At 29.2% G+C, this 16,804-nt stretch overlaps 1 long non-coding RNA gene across 1 annotated transcript; it reads right to left on the bottom strand.

Moving 5' to 3' along the window:
* Window positions 1-8,976: 8,976 nt before the first annotated feature.
* Window positions 8,977-10,695, bottom strand: LOC112326775 (uncharacterized). Its single transcript, XR_002980663.2, has 2 exons — window positions 9,418-10,695; window positions 8,977-9,177 (listed from the first exon to the last, which is right to left on the bottom strand). It is a non-coding gene; the product is annotated as an uncharacterized LOC112326775 (long non-coding RNA).
* Between the last annotated feature and the right edge of the window lie 6,109 nt (window positions 10,696-16,804).

The following is a 16,804-nucleotide window of genomic DNA, read 5'->3' as shown; positions in this document are numbered from 1 at the left end:
GACCCTAAAAAGAAAGTCAGGAACAACTAGAAGAGTAAAGGCACATCAAGAACATGAAAAATGGAATATCAGTTTATTCAGACTTGAATAGATTTTTTAAAAAAACTTCCGTCTAATATCATGTTCTTTATTAAAGAATTCAGCCAAAAATGGATGCAGAACAAATATACACAACCATTCAGGACAAGGTGCAAGGATCTTGGGTATTCGGGCATTCTAAGCAAAGATTTGGGCCTGAATCTTCATGGTGCTTCTAAAACCAAAGAAGCATTCCCTTCTAAGCAAATACTTACTGTCAAACCCCCCTCCCCTTCCCCTCCTGTTCTTGTAATTATTTATGTATTTATTTGCTTCTCTGAAAGAATAAATATTGTAGGGAGCAAGTAGTGTAAATAGAAAGAGGAAAATACCACATCCCCAAAAGAATAAAGAAATAAGAAGAAAACAAAACAAAGTCATAAAACACTAACTCATCCCAAAGAGATTGTCATGCTAGGATGTTTAAAACAACGAGCATTAACTAATTTTGTGTGTGAATTAATTTTGTTACGTGCATTGTTATGTATTGAATTAATTTTGTTATTATTAGGATAAATACAATTACCTTACATTGATAGACATTAAATTTGTCATGATAACCTTGGAATAGATGTAATTATCTTACATACCTCAGTATGGATTAGGTATAAACAATGACTTAGAGATTAGGGGAGAAATGATAGATAATTGGTCACCATAGTGTCGGTGGCTAAGGATATATTACAATGATATTTGACACTGCAATGAGGGTAACCAATGATATGTGAATGATGCTTAGTGGTTGTAGTGTCGATAACTAATTTTGTGTGTGAATGATACTTAGCAATCGTGGTTACAATGCATATGATATTAATAATAATAAAAAAGGATCGGTACGAATGGAAAATTCAGGTGACATTGATAACCTAGCTAATGGTATCAATGATGTTTCATTGGTACCGGCATTTCAGAAGATATTGATTAGCCATCCGGGTTTGGATAGCTAATGGTATCAATGAGGTTTCATAGGTACCGACATTTTAGATGATATTGATTAGCTATCCGGGTTTGGATAGCTAATAGTATTAATGAGGTTTCATTGGTACCGACATTTCAGGTGACATTGATTAGCCATCCAGGTTTGGATAGCTAATGGTATCGATGAGGTTTCATTGGTACCGGCATTTTCAGATGATATTGATTAGCTATCCATGTTTGGATTGCTAATGGTATCGATGAGGTTTCATTGATGCCAGCATTTCTTAAATTGTTTAGTCGATCTCGAGCAATTAGATGACTAATGATGATAGTAAAGATTACTAACATCGACATGGTTACTCCTAGTTCAGTGAAAAGATAAGTTGATTAACTATTATGGGTTGATAATAGTTAATGATATCAATGGATCACATTGATATCGACAATCATTTCTGGTGTGATTAGCTACTCTAGGTAAGCAGGCTAATGATGTCAAGGGTCCCTAGCATCAGCAACTTTAATGGTAAACCAGATATGAATAAGATTTGATTAACTATTATGGGGAAGGAATAGTTAATGATACTAATCGGTTGTATTGATATCAGCACATGAATGTAATTGATTAGTCTAGCCCAATATTAGAAAGACTGATGATACTAATACGATTTATTAGTGTCGGCGATTACCTCCTAGAAAATGAAAGGGAAAATGTTGATTAGTTATCTCAAAAGAATGAGATAAGCTAATGATATCAAGAGATGAATATCTTGGTATAAAGTGAGAATTGATTTATAAGAAGATGGTGTTAGAAAATTATTGAGTTGTGTTGAGATTTTCAATATGAAATTAGTCTCAACAAATGAGATATGATATTAGATGGATATTGAAATAGATGGAAAATGCATATTGTAAAAGAGGTTTATACCTAATTTTATGTCTCAAAAGAAATTCTATAGAGATTATTACCTATCATTGTTATTGTTTATTACTACCTTTTTATATTTATGTGTACACGTTAATTTCTATTTTTAGGTCCATCAGGGTTGCATCAAGAATGAAATTGGTTTAGTTACCTTTTGCTTTTGACCATGTAATTATTTGTAAATTAAGAGTTTTATCTCCTAAAACTTGAAAAGTAATATTAATCTGTAAAATCTAATGTTTATAACTCTAAGTACATATTTAACCATGCATGTTTATAGTTCAAAATCAAATCTTTCACTTGAATTACACTATATGATGTTATTGAATAAGATGTGTTATGTTGATGATGATGAGTTGGGTTGAGATCCAAGACAATTGGATCGGGATGTTAATTAAAAATTGGAAATATAATGTGATTTTGTCGATACCTTGGGACCTTCTAGTATAAGGGAGACTCCGCTGAAATTTTGGTAAAAATTTTGGTGGAACTTGTATATCTAAAAAAAAAAATTACCTGAAAATTTCCAATGTGTCGCCAAAAAGAATGTAGAAAATCAGGGTTGTTACAAAACTACTATACTAAAAAGTTATGCTTCTCTTTATATATATATTTTGGTTTTTTTAAAGTGGTCCTTATATTTTTTTTGCTTCTTGATTTGGTGTTTTTTCATTTTGTTTCCTTTCATTTTTTTACAAATTGGTCTTTAGACATTTTCTTCCCTTTTTTCTTCAACTTTTTTTTGGGTCTAATTGTATGAGATAAAGATTTTAATTTAATTAAAAAATTATTTATTATACTAAAAAAGTTAAGAGTTTTCCCTCCTACTTCACTATTCATATCCTCCCATTTTTAAAAACAAAAAATTCTATCTTCTAATTTTTTCTTCTTTTGATTGAATGATTTTTGTTGTTTTTTTCCCCCTTTTAATTTCACTTTAATATCTTGTTGATTTTGATTTGGTCATCTTAATTTGATTTTGTTTCCTTTATATGTGGTTATCACAATCTCAGATAAACATCTTTAAATTTGTTTAGTACTTTAATTTTGTAAGTGTCTATTTTAGTTATTGCATCATTATATAAAAAATAATTTTTAAATTCAGTGGAGTTCATGATATGGGTTGTGCATTTGACGAGTTAAACCGCGAAGCTCGAGTTGATATCATCATCTCAATGTTAAAAAAATATGTCATCTTGATTTTCTTTCTTAAAATTCAAACCACGTTTTTATTGGCTATTTAAGTTGCCTTAATTTGCACGCGTCAAGCCAACTAGTTCATGTACAAACAGCTCCTTTGCGAATTAATTTTAAACATATGCTAGGTAAGAAATCAAGTCGAGAGGTTTGAAGGTTATCAACGAAATAAGGTTTAATAACAATGTCATATTGTTCCTTTGTTTTTAAACTCTACCTTCCAATTTTTTCTTTCTTTCAACTGAATCCTTTTTTGCTTTTTTTTCATTGATTTTGAATTAGTCTTGTTTTAGTTTGCTTTCTATGATATTATTGCAGTCTCAAACAAATGTCCTAACATTTAGTTGGTGTTTAATTTTACGAGTATCTATTTTTGTTATCATATCATGAAGTAAAAAATAATTAAAAAAGTTAAAGTTGTTAAACCAGGTGGAGTCCATTATTCAGGCCGTGGGTTTGGAGAGTTAAGTCACGAAACCAGAATCGATTTAATATGTCATCATATCAATGTTAAAAAAAATATCATTTTGAAATTTTAGTTTGGACATGTCATTTAACTAGATCATGTTAGAATAACTTTCACATTAGTTAATTTTAAACTTGATATAAATAAAAAGTAAAATAAAAAGAATTTAAAATTAATCCACGAGATCGAGCTAGTTTCTTAAGCCTAGATGATTTTTGTATGCCGCACAAAACACAAACTAGTTCCTTCCACAATATTTACAAGTAAACACTCACGCATATAATGATAAAAATTTGAATAAAATTTTATTTAACCAGTGTCTGTTTTTTGTGAAACAAACAAATTAATCCCTCAAGTTTTTTTAAATAATTAATTGATTCTTTAATCACATTAATCCCTAAGGAAATATTGCTGACGGAGCCATTTGACTAACGAAAAACTAATGAAGGGACCAGTTTATAGCATAATGTAAAAGTACAGGGATTAGTTTTAAGATCTAGTTATCATCAACAAAACAACCAAAACGAAACGCTATTTCACTGTTCAGTGTCTCACTGTAGGAATGGCACTTTGTAATTCTAGGGAAGTTTAATGTTATTTATGTGGAAAGAGCACTCTGTGGTTCTAGTAAGATAAAAAGTTTAATACTGTTTTAGTGTTCAGTGTCTCAATTTGAATTTTCCATGTTGAATTTTATTGTATATTCTTTTCATAGATTTTTTGCTTGACTTAATATTCAATAAGTATGTTAATTAAGTATGCATCCAATGTAATTTTATCTTGTTGCAAATATAAATATATAAATGACTTTTATTTAATAAAATTGATTACACTCATAAACTTGTTTTATTTAAATAAATACATTGACTAATGATAATTCATGATTTGATAATTAGATAATATTTGTATAATAAGAATACATGATGCATGTATTAAGCTCAATGATTTTGAAAAACAAATACCTTGATAAATTTTTTTTATTGATTAATGTACAAATTTATTTAATAAATAATATCTTGATTAATTAATAAATTTCATGGTCCCAATGATATTAATTTATAGATGTTTAACTTTATATTGTATTAATTTTTAAAAAAACTACATAAATTTTACAGGATAAAATTAAAAACACTTAATTCCATATAAGAAAAATATTTTTTTTTTAAACCACAATACAAAAATACTAATATGTGTGTTCAAGTTTATATCTAATTAATCTAGATACTATCACGTTAATATAATCCCTAAAATATAATCTAATCCCTTTTTCCAACATACGACAATTTATTTATGTAATTGGCATTTTATTGGCTTAAATTAGGGAAGATTTTTTTACGATTGGTGGAAAAATAATTTAGCTAAAAATAATTTAGCTAAGGTAAAAATTATTAAAAATTAATTAATATTATATTCTCTGTAATATTTGATTATTTTAAATTATCTAAAAGATAAGTTCAGATAGAATAGAAAAAGTTATCTGAAGATAACTTTATCAGTGTTTTTGTAAATTACATTAGCAATCTGTTACCAACGTTATATAGTAGAAAACTTGAAAATTATCCTCATCTTTATCACATAAAACATGTATATAAGAAAGGATAAGTTTGAAGAAAGGAGTGGGTTGTGTGCTTCAGATGAGAGTTTCATAATATAAAAGCATCAATTACATTGAAGCAAGTATGTCAACCAGCTAAGGAGTTTATGCAGAGTTTCGCAACACATGCTCTTGACACACGAGGAGGATGTAGGAAATTCTTGAGAAGAATTGATCCCTAAAGAGTTAGAGAGCTTGCAGACTCCTAGGGGGAGTTCCTATGTGAACTGTTAGTAACTAGAAGTTCTAGTTAGGATAACAACAATTTAAAGATCGTCAGATGTACTGACAAGCTACTGTGTTATGAGACATAACATGGTTCGTTATCTCATTAGGTAAGATAATACAGACACAAAGGGTTGTGTTTAGAGATACTTCTTTTACAATCATTCAAACTAATAAAAAAATTATTTATCCTGGATTTGGCTGCCTTAGATGGTTTTTTTTTTAATCTTTTAAAGAGTTTTTTAAAATGTTTTCTTTTCGTAACCAAATACCTTTTGCATTTGAGTTTTCTGCATTGTTTATTTATATGGATATTGATCAGTGTTTGCAAAGTGTTATCCGATCACCTGTTAACAAGTAGTAAATAAAAAAATAGACTTTCAATACATCATATAAAAATATAAATAATATAAAATAAAATTTTTAAATCACCCTAAATTTATACATTATCTCATGTGTATTTTATTTTGATTATCAAAACTCTAAAAATGCTTAAATAATTAAAAGCTAGAATAATAAAATTTTATCAAATTATTAAATCAGATCCTTGTTATTATTTTTATGTTATCTTTGAAATCTTTTTATAATTATTACTAATATTAAAAGAAGACTCATTTAAGAAAAATGATTCATGTACTTTTACTTTTTATTCATCCCCATATAATTAAAATACAAAAATAATAAAATTAAATAAATTATTAAATTAGATTATTTTTTTTATAGGGGGCTCTAGGTTATTGTGTTACGTTATCTTTAACTTTTTTATATGAAATTATTTGATAGTTAGGAAAAAGTAAATATAAAGATTTTATTTGTATCTATATTTTTAATGTGTTTAACATATGTTAAAAAAAAAATCCCTAAAATAGAAACTATAATGCTAATATAATAATGTTAAAAGTCACATCATATAACTATGCATTTCTGTTATTATATGTAGACTTTATTTGAAGTAATTCATAAATATCTTAATATAATAGTAATTGTAGTAGGAGAAGATATTTTAATAATAAAATACAAATATTAGTATATGAGATCCAATGCTATATCAATTTCTATTTCCTTGGATTTTTTAGAGATTTATCGATTTTAGAAATGGCTAAATATAAATAATCAAAATTGATAATTAAAAAGAAAGATTATGAATTATAGTATTGTTTTTATTTTTTTAATCGTTACTCATATTAAAAAGCCCCCTTAAACATAATGATTCAAAAAATTTATCTTCATGTGCCTGTATTCTTAATTTCTATTCACTTCACATAATTAAAATTAAAAATTAATAAAAAAACTTCAAAATTTAGAAAATTATTGAATTATTCCTCATTATGTTTTTTATAGGCAGCCCTTGGTTCTTATCGTACATTATCTTGACTACTTTAGATGAAAATATTTATACTTTTTGATAGATTTTACCGATATATAAAAGGACTTCTTAATTGAAAGATAACATAAACTTTTTATCCATGCCTATATCTTTAATATTATTCCCATATTTAATAAAAATGAACTCTTTAAAATAAAATAATTCATAAAAACTATAACTTTTGAATAAAATTTTATTCACAGATACACTTTATGTGTTTGAGTTATTTCTAGATTTTATTTAAATAAAAAATCTTTTAAAGAATAGTAATTCAAAAATTTTATAATATAATAATTATTTTTGTAGGGGAAAACATTTTAATTTTATAATATTAAAATATAGATATTAAAAAAATCAATTTTTCTTTTTTTTATTTGTAGTTTTTTCAAGAGTTTTTAATTTTATATATTGATAATTATATGTAATTAAAAGAAAATCCAATGATTTCTTATTTTTATCATGTTATCAAACTAACTTTATTTTTTTAAGATATATTTTTCTAATTGAAAAAAAATATTTATTTATGTTTGTGGCAAGAGAAAATGTCGCTCTCTTTTTCTTTTTTAGTTTGGATAAAAAAAGATAAAAAAATATGATAATATAATATAAATAGTTTTGTTATAATTTTTAACAATGCTTATAAGAAAATTAAACAAAATAATTTTCTCGAAGTCCATATAATAAATTCACAAACACATACACATAATTTCTTATTTTCTAATTATTAATTATTGAATCAATTCATAAAAAATAATAAAAAATATTAAATAAAATCTTAATAATACACATTGCCAAAAAAACTAGTACAATAAAATACATTATATATATATATATATATATAAGCTATTTGACCCGCTCTTTGTCATGGGTCGAATAATTTTATTTGTAAGTAAAAAAATAAATATACAAGCTTTTTTAATATTTTTTTTATCATAAAAAAATTCCTAGTAAAAAACCATAGACTAAACTTGTAAAATAAAAAAATAGATGTAAATTAAAAAATTTAATCTTGAACATGAATGATGTACTAAATTGTGTCTAATAATTTTATTTTTAAGAATATTTGATTAGACACACATGAAAATGATTAAATAAAATAAAAAAAATATTATATAAATGACATATATTCAGGAAAAAAAAGAGCAAAGTTTGTTTTTTTTTTTACAGCATGATTTTTATTGTCAAGGTTGCCATGACACGACGTTTTTTAATGGCAAAGAGAAAATAGTATTTAGTGCTGATATTTTACAGTGTAAGATCGATTCTTGTACTGCTGAATCTTTATCTGGTCCTGTTTCTTTCAAAACAATTCTGAGCATGGAATGATAGCACCCTCACGCAACAACTGCCATAATGTGAGTTGTGGGTCCAACTCTTTAGAACTGGGAGAAGCAGGGAAAGGTTGCAGATATCAATCATTACTGTAGTCATTTTTTCCTCAGTCATATCTAAAACATGAGAGATCATTGAACAACAAACAGGAAACCTGACATCAAAAACATAAACCTTTCCCTGCAAAATAATGCAAGGAAATCAACTCACAGGCTACAAGAGAGACTGAGAAGCCCCTACAAAATGAATTTAGGCATAGGCAAAGAAAGACCAATAAATCATGCACAGTGGAAGAAAAGAAAAGGTAACAACAGAAGCACCATGATCAAAAGCCAAGCAACAAAGACCAAAATAACACAGAAAAAAAAAAATAGCATGATCAAAAGGTAAGCAAATAACAACGTGAAGAACATATAAAGAAGTGCAATCAAACTTACAGGGGACAAAAAATAAACTTAAGAGGGCAATAATGGAAGCTAGAAACAGGGGGAAAAGGAAGCAACGAATAGACAAAGAAAAAATGTAAGACAATTCTAAGGAGAGAACCAAAAGAGATGACCCGTTAAATAGCCCTCCAAATCCTGATGCGAAAGAAGGTGAGAAAACAGGGACAGAAGCTGCAAAAACCAACACAAAAGGCCAACAAAGCCCAACATGAGTTGACAATAGAAGTAAAAAATCCATAACTGCCAAAAAAATCTGAAACCAAAGGAAGAATCAACTAAATAGAAGAGACACTCATCTTGTTCTATTCAGTCAGGCAAATAACCCAAAGAAGAAATACCATGGGAGAACCAAACATAACAATCCTAAACTAAATAGGAGTTAACCTCAACTCAACAGAATAACCTCTCCCAATGTTGGGAAGAAACCAAAGGTGAGGCCAAGTGGGTTTATGCATTAAAAACATAATGATGTTGTTGTCCCACTCATAGAAAGAAGCTGAGTAATGTTGCACACAAAGCTCAATTTAGAGAAGAAGCTGAGTCAGACAATGATCCAGGGAGAAAGCAGCTTCACCAATCCACACAAAGCTCAGCCATCCTTCCAGACCCAAAAGCAAGCACATGGTAGGCAAGCTACAGAGCAGCCAATAACCCGCGCTAATTAGACAGAAATAAACCAACAACGACACCAAAAAAAATCAAAGAAGCCACGTAAGCCACGCCCAGAAGTGGACCATCGACACCTAAAATGAGAAACGAACGAAGAACTGTTCTAATTCACATGAAGTGCAATATGGATGAACAATGATAATAGCACTGGCAGAATGACATAATGAATACGACGAAAACCAAAAGGCAATGAAAAGAGAGAACCTGGGAAAGAAGAACATCTTCTAAGGAATGAAAAGCTCCAGCAAACCAACCGAAAAAAGATTCTGTAGAGATAGTGATAACACAACACAAACCTACATTAAAAGAAAAGAAACTAAGAAATCAGGAAGATAAACTCAATGAAATCAACAGAAAAAAAATAAAAAACAAAAGCAAGTTAATCAAAATAAAGGAAGAGGAGCTCTAGAAAAATGAGCGCCAATGGTAGAAAACCATATGAACAGAACAGAGAGCTAAAAAAACCCGAGAGAGAGGCATGAAAGAAAACCAAGACAAAATGAAAATGAATCTATCTACTCCAACCCACAAAAATATGTGAAAGCATGGGAAACCCAAGGATAAGAGAAGAAGCAATGGAGGAAAAAGAAGAAGACTCCACTGATGGCGTAGCAACAAATGGCCAAAGAGTGATGCCCAGACTTGAAAGCAAAACAAAACAAAATATGAAGAGCTAATTGGAAATTCAAGACCCAGCCTCAAGAAAAGTCCTTGCGACAAAGACTCTCAAGAACTGATATGCCATCACTAAAAAAGGAAAAACCAAAAACACCCCCAGCAAAGGGGCATGACATGAACTGAGATAGCGACATTACAAACCAGAAGATGAAGTCTTGCCTGCAAACTAAAACTGAATAGGGAAATAACCGAATTCTAGTTGGAATAAAAGGAGAACATAGTCTGACAAAAGCATAAACGTATGCTGGGAGTGGAAAGGATTGTCTCAAACGAACTAAATGCTAATCCCCAAGAAAACAGTAGCAGCTCTTCCAATGCTGGAGAGAGACCCAAGGTGAGGGCAAATAAGTGTGTAATGATGTTGCTGCCCCACTCATTTATGATTCTGCATTGACGTCAAAAGCTGAGCCACAGCCGAAGGGCAACTCTTTCTATAAAGAGGTTGAGCCAAGCCAGACTTGACGCAAACAAAAAGACCAGCAGAGAAGCCAAGACAACCTGCAATAGACCCAGCAGAAATGCAGCCCAAGGATCCCAAAGCTGCAACAGCCAACTCAGTCGTGACAGAGCTGAGCATAGCAGAAACAAAGCAGGGAAAAAGGGCTTGATTCTGCATTGACAACAAAAGTTGAGCCACAGCCAAACAAAAACTCTCCACAACCCATCAATCCTAAAAAAACAGGTGATGAAAGGCCAGCCAAGCAGCTGCAACAGCCAACCCATCGTGTATTTGAGATACCTGAGCATGGCAGAAGTTGAGCAGAGGAAAAAGAAGATAAGAAGCACTGCTGCCTGAAGGACTGTTCTAATCCACGTCAGTTTTGATAAACAGGAATTTAACCACATGATTTAGCTTTTGTTAATATATATATATATTCATTGTATTAAATCAACGTTGAAGGAAATTTAACATGCTAAAGTAAATTATAATTCATTATCCATAATAATTATTAATCCATATGGCTGAAAACAATACCAAGAAACTAACACAAGCAAGACTGAGTGTTCCGATCATAAAATTGGTATTAGTTTTAGTATAAGTAATAGATTTGTGGTTCCGCACTACCAAGCAAGCCAAGTTTTTTTCATTGGTTCAGAAAAAGCCTCTGTGATGCAGGTGTGTTTTAAAAAAATAAAATAAAAATATGACTTCGAATAGAGGCCTGACTGAGAAAAAAAAACAAATATAATCTAATTAGATAATAAAAAAAAAATTATAGTTAATGATACAATTTAAAAAAAAATAAATCATGGAAACCTTAAAAAAAAAAGTCACCAAAACAAAAGAAAAAAAAACAATGAAGTTATGATCTCAACCAATTAAATTTTAAAATTGATAAAAATAAAAGGGAAAAAAATTTATTCGAGTCAGCTTAAATGAGCATGTCAAGTATGCAAACCATGTCATGAGACCGAGATAAAACAATAAAAAATAAATTAAAAAAATCTAAAGTCCGATTATAAATAATCAAACATGGGGGCATGAAATTGATAAAAAAAAACAAAAAAATCAGCAAATTAAAAAAGATTACGAAACTTAATTTTAAAACAACTTAATGTTAAAGGACAAAATGTAATAAATATTAAATTAAAAAAAGTTCATAGAAAAAGCCCGAGCCAACTTAAACTAACTTTCCAAACTCATGGTCTATGTTGTGAGATCAAGATAAAGAAATATAAAGGAGAGAAGAAAATAACGAAGCCCAATATAAAAAAGCTTAATTCTTGAAAGATGTAACTGAAAAAGAAAATTAATTACCAAAAAGTCTAATATTGAAAAATAAAATCGAAAAAAATATTAATTTAAAAAATTTGCCAAAATAAATTCAACATAGAAAGATAAATAACAAGAGCTAAGATAACCTATGCTATTTTCAAAATTAGCAAAAAATTATATAGAAAGAAAATAAATAAAAATAATAGAGCCCGATATCCAATTGAATAAATGAAGGATAAAATTAAAAAAAAAACATGAGCTTAAAAAAAAAAAAAACAAACATACACACCTTGAGTTAATCTTTAAAACTCACAAGTGTGAAATCCTAAACATGGGCTCGATCAATAAGCTCAACTTCTGATCAATTTAACGTTGAATGATGAAATAAAAAAAAAAACTTTAAAGAAACTATCAAAGTGAAAAAGTAGCAATCAAAAGAATGGTGATTAAATTTGATAGGAAAATAAAATGAGGATGAAATTATTAAAAAAAATCAATTTAATAAATTATCTAAAATAAAATATATAGAAATTTAAAGAATAAAATTTTAATTCTTAATTAATTTAATATTAAATAATAAAATCAAAAAATCAATTTTAAAAAAATTACCAAAAAAGAGAGGATACAGATGCCAAATCAAAGTGTTGGCTACACGCATGCATTGTCGCATTACAAAGACGACACCATGATAATTCAAATGCTTCGGCTAAAAGTAGTGTTTGTTCACTGAACAGCCTTGCAAATAACGCTTGAAAGACATATGAGTCATCCACTTGCTAGCATGTGGATTTATACTCTAATAATTTTTTAAAATAATATTTAATATTTATTTAAATATAAAAATATTTTTAAACCAACTTGAAATTAACTAAAAAAATATATTGAATTTATAAAAGGATGATAAAGCCCGTAGATTTTACCTTCATGTGTTATAAAGTAATTTTAGTGTGCTAGAAAAATTGAAAAGACATTAAAGCCTTAGATGTAAGTTTTTTTGTTTAAATTTCAGGATGCAAAATCATTTTTGTCTAGCCTTGGGAATGAGGCTGGAAGTGGCAGAACAACGGGGCACTGCTGTTTCTTTTCCACGGACCACCGCTATGGCAGTGGCAGTCACGGTGGGAAAGAAGAAAGTTTAGGGAAGATGAAGATGAAGTTTTTATGTGGCTTTTGGTCTTTTACAATGAAAAAATGAGGGGAAACAGTTTATGGTGGAGCTACTGTGGCTGGTGTATTTGGGTCTTAAAAGAAACTACCTCGGTGGCAGTGTTGGCTGCCACTGGTATTGCTGTTGGCCAGGAGGAAGAAATGGAAAAGCATGGTGTCGACAGTGATAGGGAAGAAGACTGTGAGAGAGAGATATTTTTATTTGTGTGTTTTATGTTTTTGACAATAATGGACTGAGGGATGATTTTTGTTGGTGAAAAATAGGTTTTTGATGGTAACGAAGATAGCTTGGAATGGGAGGATACCCGGGAGTTTTTGATATTGTAACAGTGAGGTTTAAAGTATTTTTAAATTAGAAATAGATTAAAATAATTTTTTTTAGTTTTTAAAAAGTTATTTCTAATATTAACACATAAAATAATATAAAAATATAAAAAATAATTTATTTTTTTAAAAAAATTTTAAATTTTAAAAATTAATACCTGATGATCAGGTGATTTTTGTTAGAGTGGCGGCTGGGTTAGGAATAATGGTTAGGTTTGTTTGTTTGTTTGGGAGAGAGGGGGTATTATTTAGGTATTTTTTTTATATGTAATTTTTAGTGGCTCCCCTAGTCGTAGGTTATTTCTTTTTTATGGCCTCCTCTCTTGGCCAGAATTTTTCAATATTTATAGGTTAAATATTTTATCTTTTCTTTTCTAGTTGCTTGATTCTAAAGAAACTTAAATTTACTTTAGTTCTTTATTTTCTTTCTTTATGCCTTTGATCTTTTTATTTTCATTTTTCCTTTTTGTTTTTTCCTATTTATTTTGTATTTTGACCTTTTTAAAAAAAAATAGCAACATCAACACCAACTTGATGAAAAAAAATAATTAAAGATATTGAAATGAACATGTTAATAGTTGAACACTTGAAAGTTTTTTTTTTTTTGAATTTTGGATTCTTTTGAAAAGACATTGAAAATTATGCAAATACATCAAAAAAATAATTTAAAAAGGATCAAAATTAGGTCATGACAATTGCTATATTTTTACAAGACTTATTATATAAAGTCTTGCAAGGAATTTTAGAAAGTAAGTTAGAAAAGAAAAAATAAGAAGTGTGAAAGCCTTCTCATGTCAGGAGAAAAATCCACTAAGGAGTTTTGATATTAACAAATCATGAGGTGGTTATTCTTGTAGATATTTCAAAACTCAATTATTTTGAGAATCAAAGGTTTTCTTTTTATTTAAAAAAATTGATGTTGTTATTGGGGGATCTGCCCGTTGTGTGGAGAATATAAAGGATTCTTCATGAAATGTTTGTATTCGGGTGACCTACTCGAGATTTGTGATTAGGTCATCTGCTTGTCATATGACAAATATCTAGAGTTTTTCATGAATAGTTTCTGTTTGGATGACCTGCCTGTGATATATGATTAGGTGATATGCACGTTGTGTAAAAAATATATGTAATTTTTTATGAATGGTCTGTGTTCAAGCGACCTGGTTGTGATTTGAAAAATATCTAGGATTTTTATGAATGGTTTATGTTTGGATGACCCGCTTGTGATATGTGTTAGGATGACCTGTCTATTGTGTGAAAAATATCCAGGACTTTTCATGAATTATCTGTGATCAGATGACCTGCTTGTTGTGTGAAAATATCTAGGATTTCTCACGAATGGTCTATGTTTGAGTGATCTTCTTGTGGTCTGGGATTGAGTGACTTGCTCCTTGTGTAAAAAATATCTAGGATGTTTCATGAATGATTTATGATTCGGTGACTTGCTTGTTGTGTGAAAAATACAAAAATATACACAATCGTTGATTCGTCTAAGGTTCAAGACAAATCCCCTTCGGTAAGGAGGTATCTCCCTTATCATGCTAAATCCTAATCATTCTAAGGTCCAAATTTTTTAATGTCATATTTATTTAATTTAATACCAGGAATATAAATTACATTGTAAACTCCACACCCCGAATATTAATTAAACAAATTAATTTTTTGTGGTATTTTTGAAATTTTGATCAAATCTTAATAGATAACCATAAATTGATTATGATAGTTATTTTTGTATTTTTTTCAAAGCATGATAAAAATATATTTTTTTGTTCTGTATAAAATATACATGAAAAACTTATAAAGCATGATAGACAGTTTTTTATTAAAAAAAAAAAAACAATTCCACATCTCAAAATGTTTTGTTCTCTATTTTGTTATGCAAATAATTTAAGATTCACATATTGTGATGAGCTTATTAAGTAAATTAAGTAAAGTGATTTATGCGCGTACATTAAATTTATTTTTTTTAATAAAAAAAATTTAAAATTGGATCAACACTTATTTATTGGTTGAAATAGAAATTCGCAACGAAACGTGTACATTTATGCTAGTATTGACCAACAAGAAAGGCTGCTATACTTGATTATTTGTAAGGTGGATGCATAGGTGAATCTAGATTTTTTTGTTTAGAAGCATAATGTCCATCATTAATGTTTGTTATTTTTTTTTTAAGCTTCAGTGGGTTGAAGTTTGAAAAAAAAAAGTTTAGAAAAATTATTTTTAGTTATCGTTAATTTGATTTAAATAGATATTAGTTAAGACTATAGTTGAAAATATTGTTTGATAAAAATCATATTAAAAATATTTGGTTAAAATTATAATTAAAATTGATATTATAAATTAAAGTTTTTTGTAATTTGCATAGCAATCATAATACATACATTGGAATAAGGACAATAAAAAAGAAAGACATTGATTTTACTGGGATAAATGACCTTAGCATTTGGAGAAAGAATAGCAATTATATAATACATTGGAATAAGAACAATAAAAAAGAAAGAATACATTGGAATATGAACTATATTTTTGAAACCCGGTCTGGCTTGGTGGGTCGACCTGGGGCTGGAACCGAGCCGGGTTTAAGAAAAAATAGAAAAAGTCAAAACTCGGGGTGACTCGGCTGACCGAACGACCCGGCTGACCCAGTCAAAAAACTCGGTTGTAACCCGTTGACTTTTTTTTTTACTAAAACAATGTCGTTTTGATTTTAAAAAAAATCAGAATTGACCTGGACGACCTGATCAAAACTCGAAACTCGAGTCTTGAGCCGATTTGACCACCAGATCAGGTTTAAAAACTCTGATAATAACAATAAAAAAGGAAAACACTGATTTTATTGGGATAAATGACCTGTGAAGAAAGATTGTGTTTTTTAATTAGAGTGAGTTTGCAACCATTGCTTTTTGTTAACTTGTCTTTGGACCACAAATTTTAAAGGGTTCCACAAACATAAACCTATGTTATTTTTGTAATTTGTTTTAAAAATAAAAACTGCCATGAAAACAAATATATTCTAAGTGTTGAGTCCTTGTGCACTCAGATATCAAATATGAATGCAAATTGTTTTCAAAAAACATTTCCTAAACCGAGCTCAATTGTTTTATTTATTTATTTTTATTATTATCGCATATCGTTATTAATTATAGAAGGTTAAATTTTATAATTCTCGAAGGCCATCACATGTAATAATGTCTATACAATTCTCTGAATCACTAAAAGAAAAGAAGTAGGAGCGTTTTGTGATCTTGTATTCTTGTCATTTTGGTTTTCTCTTGTGTCCTCATCATAGCATCATTTTGCTTTCTACTTGATAAGTTTAATTTTGTTCGAAGATTGGACTAAAGCTATTTCTTCGGTCTTAACTTCCAAGAGAAGGAGAGCCATCCATGCAAAGGTACTGATTTCAAGCATGGAGTGACTTCATGCTTAAGGACCCAACCTCCAACAAGGAAACCTCTTTGAACTGTACCTGGTGACGATGTTACAAACCAGAAGAGAACACGCAAGGCCACTGATCATTTAGAAAGGAACCAACCTAGTACTCTTTAAAAATACCATGAAAAGGATCATCTCCTTCCTCGTTAAGCTTCCTAAACGATTCTCCTTTTTGGAAAAAGAAAGTCGATCTCCAGTCGTCGCAAAAAGAAAGATTCCCGAGCCACACTATTTCACATCCCACCTGGCTCACTTTAAATTCTCACCTTC

Source organism: Populus trichocarpa, chromosome 3 (assembly GCF_000002775.5).
Source record: "Populus trichocarpa isolate Nisqually-1 chromosome 3, P.trichocarpa_v4.1, whole genome shotgun sequence".
Taxonomy (NCBI): Eukaryota; Viridiplantae; Streptophyta; class Magnoliopsida; order Malpighiales; family Salicaceae; genus Populus; species Populus trichocarpa.
This window is presented reverse-complemented; position numbering and strand designations above follow the sequence as displayed.